Below are 8,888 nucleotides of genomic sequence, written 5' to 3' on the forward strand. Positions count from 1 at the left end.
GCGTGAGGTGAAATAAGGTTTTGGAACTCACACTGCTTGGAAGAAAGAGAGCTTTTGAGACTTTTTCTTACTGTATACTGGAATGTAATTGTTGCCGCTTTTTTCCAAATGGACATTGTTTTCGGTTTTACTCGACATCACTACTTGCTTTCCCTCATTTTTATTTGAGCGTTTGGGTTGAGCTATTGGCACTGAGCAGGTAGGCCGCAAGGTAGGGAGAGCGCCCGTGGCTCCAGCTCTGGAGATGGGACAGTAGGTGGCAGTGTGGCCCCTGCGGGAATCCGCCGCCCCTCGAGTGGAACGTGGCAAGTGGGCGCGGGGCTGTCGGGTAATGTGCGCACGCAAGGCCGCGCCCAGCATGTGGAGAGCTGTGATTGGGCGCCGCCATCCAGAGGGCCGTGAGGTGCTCGGAGCGGGCTCGCTGATTGGGGGAGGGAGGAGGGCCGATATGAGGCTTTCACCGCTCCCATCCCCATTGGAGAGCGAGGCAGCAAGGTACACTGCGGCTTGTGGGTGTGGGCTTCATCTGCCAGAGCGCCGTCTCCCCTGAGCCGTGCCCCGCCTGGGAGGACGGCGACAGAGACGTTCTGGCCTCTGAGTCTGCGTGCGGTTCCGGTGCCCCCTCTTCGTCCTCGTGGCTGATTGTGCCAGAGAGCTCCTCGGGGAGGGCCCTAGCGTAAGGGCAGTTTCCCAGCGCCAGGGACAATGCCGCATCTAGGACCTGCGCCCGCGATGCGTCCCGAGGGCCCCGGTGCGAACGTCAGAACGCCGCCCCGTTCTGCGCTCTCAGCAGCCAGCCAGGGCCTCTACCCGTTCCACTGTAGAGAGGAGGAAACGGGGCGAGAGCCTGACTTTCCTTTCCGCCCAAAAAGGTTTCTCAGTGATTGCTGTAGTACCTGAGACTCTACCATAGGGTCTTCCGTCTACATTAAAGTAGTCGATTTCTTCTTTAAAATACTTCTATTAGAGTATAATATACATACTAAAAAGTGTGCAAGTCATAATATAGACATAGATGAATTATCACAAAGCAAGTAAACCTGTGTAGGAAGCAGAGCATTCCTACTACCCCAGAAGCCCTTATTGTGGGCCCCACTTAGTCTCTCCGAAGGTAACCGGTATCCTGACTTCTAACGCCACAGATTTTTTTTTTTTTAATGTTTTAACATTTGACACCTTGGTATAAGGAGCCCCCTTTACCCATCAACTGGCTTCAACAATTATCAGCTCTTAGTCTTTGTTTTATCTTTATTACTGTTTCCCCATCCCGATGCTTTGGTTAATTTTGAAGGAGATCCCAGGCAGTAAATCATTTCATCCGTAAATATTTTGATATAGATCTCCAAAAGATGAGGATACTTTTCAATACCATTATCACACCTAAAATATTAATAGAGTTGTAAATATCACGAAATATCCAGTTAGTGTTCAGATATCCCTGATACTCTTTTTTTTTTTTTTTTTTGAGACGGAGTCTCCCTCTGTGGCCCAGGCTGGAGTGCAGTGGCGCGATCGCGGCTCACTGCAAGCTCCGCCTCCCGGGTTCAGGCCATTCTCCTGCCTCAGCCTCCGGAGTAGCTAGCTGGGACTGCAGGTGCGGCCACTACGCCCGGCTAATTTTTTTTTGTATTTTTAGTAGAGACGGAGTTTCACCATGTTGGGCAGGATGGTCTCGATCTTCTGACCTTGTAATCTACCCGTCTCAGCCTCCCAAAGTGCTGGGATTACAGGCGTAAGCCACCAGGCCCTGCCTTTTTTTTTTTTTTTTTGACACGGAATATTGCTCTTGTCACCCAGGTTGGAGTCCAATGGCACGATCTCAGCTCACTGCAACCTCCACCTCTCGGGTTCAAGCGATTGTCCTGCCTCAGCCTCCCGAGTAACTGGGATTACAGGCGCCCGCCACCACGCCCAGCTTTTTGTATTTTTAGTGGAGATGGGGTTTCGCCTTTTTGGTCGTGCTGGTCTGAAACTCCTGACCTCGTGATCCGCCCATCTCGGCCTCCCCAAGTGCTGGGATTACAGGCATGAGCCACCGTGCCTGGCTCAGATATCCCTGATACTCTCATAATTTTTTTTTTTTTTTATGATTTCGTTGAATCAGGATCCAAATAAAGGCTCGTGTATAATACAGTTGGTTGCTATGTGCCCCCCTTAACTCTTTCTGAATCTTTTTAATAGAAACATACAGAAGTGGAGAGAGTAGAATAAACCCCTGTGTACTGTCACCCAGCTCCAGCAGTTATCAATTCCCTACCAATGTTGTTTCATCCCTCCCCACCTGTTCACCAGATTACTTTTTAACGAACTTAATTATCGGGTTATTTTGTATGTATTTTGATATGTACCTCTAAAAGATAAGAATTTTTTAAAACGTAGCTAATCATACTATTCTAAAAAACTAGTACTTCTGTAATATTAAATATTCCATTAATGTTCACATTATTGGGAAGCTCCCTGAGTTCCATGAGAGGAAGCTTTCTTGAGTCTCTCTGCCAAGGAGCGAGCACCCAGGTGACTTGAGCTGAATTGGATTCATGAGCCCTACTGGATTAAATATTTTATTTCTGATTTTTCAGATCACAAATCTTGGGACACGTTTTGGTTTGGGTTACTGTTTTGCTTGTTTGTGTTGATTTCTGTTGGTTTGTTGGTTTGTTTTCTGTTGATTTGTTTTTGGAGAACCTCCTTTTTGAATCCAAAGAGTATTTGATTGACACATTTGCATTCAGGTCTGTCTCTTACAGACACTTCTTCCATTTTAGCTGAGATTTCGTTTTGCTGTGTCATTTTGGCCCTAGACGCCTTTGGCTTTTTGCATGAATATTTCAGATCCTGCTCTTGAGGCCTGATGGAGATTTTCTGAAGTCTGCTTTCTTAACTTTTGTCAGTTCCATATTTGCATCTCTGTGGCATCTATTCATTTTCCAGTTTTCATATTTGCCAAGTTCTAGAGATGGGTCTGACTTGTGCATATCACCCTTCTTTAATCTCAATAGTATATATGTACACAAAGCTTGCTTTCATGTTTTTCCTTTATTGGATTTATTTATGTTAAAGCTTCTGATGCCAGACAAATAGAAGGAAGTCTAAAACTCTATGTCCAGATTGGTTGCTAGGCTAGTTTTCCATACTTCCTTCTGTATATTGAGTGCATGATATATGTCATGTGTCCTCATTTTTCTTTTAAAATGTGGGAAACAAAAACAGTTTCAGCCTGTATTTTTCAAGATCAGTTCTTCTAGGATGGACAATAATAATCTGTATCTGTTTCTTTATTACATAAATTAGATAAGGTATGCAGATGACCATAAGCCCAGAAAGAGTTTAGTGTTGCCTGAAAGGGTAACAGTAACGTGCAGTTATGTAGAAAAGAAAAATTGAAACCGTTTTTCACCCAAAGCTACCAGGATTCAATAAAGGATTCATGTTTTTCTTCAGTGACCTTCATTATCACAGCTTTGCCTCAGAGACCACACTCTTTTTTAAGGCTTGTTTTTCAACACATCTCTACTACAGATTTTGTGACAGAATTTTATGTACTGTGAAGCTGTGTTACTTTGGTGTGCATCAGGTTAAAATTATCTTGGGAAAATGAATTTTTGGTCATTATGCAGTGACCCACATAATCTATAAAACTGCTTTTTGCCTGTAATCTGTTGTGTCTGATATTAATGCAACTGTACCAGCTTTATTTTGGCTTCCTAGTGTGTTTTTAATACATTTTCAACTCTTCTGTGTTTATATGATTTATATAGCTAGCTTTTATATTTTTAACCAACCTGCCAATCATTATCTTTTAACTAGAAAGTTTCATCTATTTACATTGTCATTTCATGATTACCACTATAATTGGATTTATTTCTGTCACATTTTGTGATTGGTTTCATCTTTTTTTTTCCTTTTTTATTTTTGGATTGATTTTTACTTTTGGATTATTTTTGTTTTGTACATTTTTTCCCCCTCCACTGGTCTGGAGATTATATCCTCTACTTTTTCCGAGATCATTGCCCTTTAACTTCTAAAATGCATATTTAGCTTAAATTGTAATGCTCATCACACTCTACTATCCTTTAGAACACCTTAGGTCCACACACATGTCTAACCATATGCTCTTGTCTAATAATAAAGTCTTATCCTTTAAAACACACATAACATTCTTTTAAACAGTCAGTTTCCGCCCCCTCCCCTCCGCCCAATTTAACCAATTTTATTTACTTACTGTTCTTTCTAGCATCCAAGTTTTCCTTAAAGGATGTTTTTCCTTCTTCCTAAAAGAAGTTTCTAAGTAACTTCTAAAAAGTTCCTTTAGTGAGTTCTAAAACGTACCTTTAGTGAGTATTAGTTGCTAATACATTATCTGTTTTTGTTTGTCCAAAAATGTCTTCATTTTGCCCTTATCCTTTATTTATTTATTTATTTATTTATTTATTTATTTATTTTTATTTGAGACGAGGTCTTGCTGTGTTGCCCAGACTGGCCTCCAATTCCTGGGCTTAAGTGATCCTCCCACCTCAGCCTCCTGAGTAGCTGGGACTACAAGCACATGCCAGCATACCTGTATTTTGCCCTTATTTTTTAAAGATAGTTTTGCTACATATGCAATTTTAGGTTGATAGTTTATACTTGCAACATTTTGAACATTTTTTTCTATTTTCTGGATTTTATCATTCCTATTTAGAAAACACCTGTTAGTATAGGTGTTTCTTTCTTTGTAATTTCTCTTTTCTTTCTGGCCACTTTTGAGATCCTCTCATTCATCATTTTCAAAATAATAATTTTACTTTTTTGACTTGAGACTGTATACATATCCTGAATCTAGAAACCTATATTTTTTATCAGTTCTAAAAAATTCTCATCATTGTCTCGTCATACATTCTTATTCATTTTTCTATATTTTTGCTCTTTTACAGTTCTCATTTTTATCTTTGTAGCATTCTGTGTAATTTTTTTTATCTGCCTTTCAGTTCACTCTCACTTCACCTGTGTCTAACCTGCTTTTTAACTTATTCATTGTTTACTTTTTACGGCTTTGATGAGGTATTCTTCACATAAAATAAACTATGTGTATTTAAATGTACAATTTGATCAGTTTTGACCAATGTACAGGTATATATGTCCGTAAAGACATCACCACGATCAAGATATTGAGCATATCTGTCACCTGCTGAAGTTTTCTCCTATTCTTTAATCCTTTTCTCCTTCCACTTCCAGCCCTACACCCCAAATTCCCAGGCGACCGTGGATATGCTTTTTTGTTACTGTAGAATAGTTTACATTTTTTAGAATTTTATATAGTAAAGTCAACTCTTTAAACAAAATTCTCAGCTTGAGAATTTTGAGAAGAGTGGGTTAAATCCCCCAAAGAGGCATGAGGGCTGACTTTGTAATTTATAATCCTCAGGGGACAAGAATCCTGGTTGTTTACTTTTTAGGGTACGTTATTGTAGTGATAAGTTTTGCCTTTTCACTTCAGGTGTAGTTCCCCTAGGTGGTCCTGGCTTTACCTGAGGATCTCTGAACGAGTTTCTCATCTTACAAGTATTGGTTTTATCCTCCCTTCCCTGTAAGTCATTGAAACTAAAGCTCTCCATCACTGTAGATCATCATATGCTCTCAAAAGGACTGCTCCCGTCAAAAGGACTGCTCCCTTGAATACTCCAAGTTTATGTTCTCATCTTGCCTTTGGCCCCTGACAGTTACATCTACCTTCTTGAAAGCTCAATCATATGTTTGGGGGGAAAATGGATATTTTGTTTTATTTTTATAGTAGGAAGAATTTTTTTAAAGATATTTAATTCATCTTATTCCAGCAATGGAATTCCTATTCAGTATCTTCTTTGAGCATAGGAGCAACATCTAGGACTTCTTCTGTGTTCCCTCCCATGGTTGTTTCCAAACATAACTGATGATGTTTCATTAACTACAATCTTCTGGGGCTATTGTTTAAGTCTCTGGCGCTACCTCAAACCCAGAGAATTAGAGTCTCCCTCTGGGTGAAAAAAATCCTAGGAATCTGAAGTTTTAAAGCCCCTCAGGCAATCTGAATCCTCACCCAGGCTTGTGGGCCATTGCACTCTTACTGGGAATAGTGCAGGGTTCTCAATAAAATCTTATGTATTCTGAGATCGTTAATAGTATTGGTTTCTTCAAAGGGGAAGGGCATTTTTAGTGTACATTTTATTTTCTGGACATGCTTCCACATTGTCTAGCTCTAAATTTTGTTAAATGAAGAATTCAAATTTCAGATCCATTTTCCCATATAGTCTGTTGTCCACAGCCATCAGCCACCATATGTACTCCTGAGGAGCTGAGTAGCAAGCAAAAAAGTATCTTCTTTGGCACCTCTCTTTGAACAAAACCTGGGCATCTGCTGGTCCCTCACTGAAACGTGAGGTGGGATATTGACTGTGGAAGCCCACAGTCCAGAAGCCTGTGGCGCTGGCCCTCTGCACACCGCAGCTGCCCCAGCTTTCCTGGCCGTCCCTGCTCTGTGCAGTTTTCTGCCTCATTCATCATGGCAGCGCTATACTGTGAGGTGATTGGCCACATAATATATTTAGCAGCAAACCTTTCTCTGACTTGGAATATGCAAATGTTATTCATTAGATGCTGGCTCTGCAGCTGTTACCTTTTCTGAGGCTCCAGCCAATTTCACTTGACTAAAGATTCCTTGGTGGGAAGGATTCACATGCAATCTTGAGTTACCACACTACAGAGGTGATCAGTGAAGCCACCTCATTCCAGAGTTTGGTTATACATTGTGCACAATGTGAAACCCACAAAGAAATGATGGGTTTTTCATTTTAATTAGGCCATAGATCCTGCTCTTGCTATTTTAAGTTAAATTGTAAATTTCGGGTAGAGGGAGGTAATTTCTCATATTGCCTATCATCTAAACACAAGAGCCTTCATTATGAAATGATCATAAAGATTTGCTATTATGAGAGAGACGTTTAACGTAAACGTCTACTGTAAACAAGTAGATTTAGTGCTATTAAGTTGCCTTAGTGTGAAGGGGGTTTAAGGACTTTTTTGTTTTTATTTTGTTTTAATCACTTGGCTTCAATCCCTTTAAGACAGTCATAAGAAAAGCTAATTGCTTTTATATCATATCAAGTTCTAAAGTTGTTTTCCCCCAGTAGGTACTGAGTCATTGAGATCAATCCCTCAGGGAAAAAAGAGAGGAAAAATGGTTAAATGCAGAATAGGTTTTCAACAAATGCTTATTACTTGATCATTTCTGCTTGTGTCCTTATTACCTGATAAACCAATTTCTTCCACCAGGGAGTAAACAAACCTTGGAAACCCAATTGCTTTTTTGTTTCTTCCTTTTCTTCCTTTGATTCATTTCTTTAGGTATTTACTAGGTGCCTTTTATGGAACTGTTCTAGGGACTGAGAATGTGTATCTTAGTAATTACATGGATTTTATTTTTAGTGTGAGAGACAGAAAAAACAACACAAATTAGCATTTGTTGGTTTTTATCCTGATTGGCTGATTTATCTTTTAAAAGGCTCACTCAGACTGCTGGGTGGAGATTAGATAATAAGGGTGGGGACAAGAGTTAAAACAAGGTGGAGAGATGAGAGATATTGGCGGCTTAGCAGTGGTGGTGATGAGAAATATATACTTATATTTCAAATCTAGAGCCTATAGGATTTACTGACAAATTGGTTATAGAGTGTGAAAAGAATGGGGTCAAGGATGATGCCTACATTTTTAGACTGAGTAAACCAGCCAATATAGTGGTCATTTACTGAGATGGGAAAAGCAGATGGAGAGTGGAAGTTTGAGGAAATAAGAGAACATGTGATGTTTATATACCTATTAGACACCCAAATGGAAATATCACCTATGCAATTGGAAATGCAAGTCTGAAGTTAAAGGGAGAAGTGTGGGTAGGTATGTCCATGTGGAGCCAACCATCTATAGGTGATGGTTAAAGCTGTGGCAGAGAATGAGATCACCTAGGGACCGAGCATAGGTGGTGAAGGGAAGTCTGCAGTCTACTGCTGAGTCCTAGAGGCACTCCAACATTTAGAAGTCAAGAAGAAGAGGAGATCTTGCAAAGGAAGGAGAGAAAAAAGAGAATATTTTGTGAAGGATAGAATGGTCAGCTGTATCAAATGATAGTGAGAAGTCAAGTAAGATGAGGACTGAAAATTAACCACTGGATTTTAACAATGTGGTAGTGGTTATTGGTGTCAGTGGAATGTGTTGAAGACTGGGAGCTCAGGAAGTAGTAACAGCTGTATCTGAGATGACTCTTGAGCAGTCTTGCTGTTAAGAGGAGCAGAGAAAAGGAGACATAACTGTAGGAAATATGAGGGCAAGGGAGGGCTTTTTTGTTTAACACTCTTCAACCTTTGTAACAGAATAGAGGACAGAGGATATGGGCACAGATGCTAGTAACCTGGTAGACATGATGCTCGAAGGATAAAGTTCTCTTTGGATTGCTTCTGTTTTCTCAGTTAAATGAGACACAAAATCATAGGCTGAGAGTGAGGAGAAGGGGAAAGAGGAATTGTAAATTTGAAAAGCAATGACAAGATGTGAACTAAACATTTTGGAGAGTATGCTGCCTAGGATTTCAGACATTTTCAGACTCTGAGATAAAAGTGTGATCTCAGAAATACCAAGTATTCCTATGGATGTTCTGCTGAAAGGAACCAAAATAGGAATCATTCAGGCCAAAAATCATTAAGGATAACCAGAGTGCTGCTGTCATTTGTTCAGGGTAGGTATAAAAGTCACTAGATACATTTCAATTTTTTAAATGTTTTGAATAGCTGATATACATCTATAACCTGATATATAGCTAATATATTTCAAAATACAAAAGGAATAAATGTGTAAGCAATGAAGAGTCTTCTTCCCTGAATCTC

General features: G+C 40.1%; 1 protein-coding gene across 4 annotated transcripts in view; it reads left to right on the forward strand.

The window, feature by feature from the left end:
• MRPS27 (mitochondrial ribosomal protein S27) overlaps positions 1 to 8,888 on the forward strand; it is a 99,842-nt gene that overhangs the window by 11,724 nt on the left and 79,230 nt on the right. The window lies entirely within an intron of this gene.

This window comes from Mandrillus leucophaeus, unplaced genomic scaffold (assembly GCF_000951045.1).
Source record: "Mandrillus leucophaeus isolate KB7577 unplaced genomic scaffold, Mleu.le_1.0 Scaffold281, whole genome shotgun sequence".
In the NCBI taxonomy this organism is placed as follows: Eukaryota; Metazoa; Chordata; class Mammalia; order Primates; family Cercopithecidae; genus Mandrillus; species Mandrillus leucophaeus.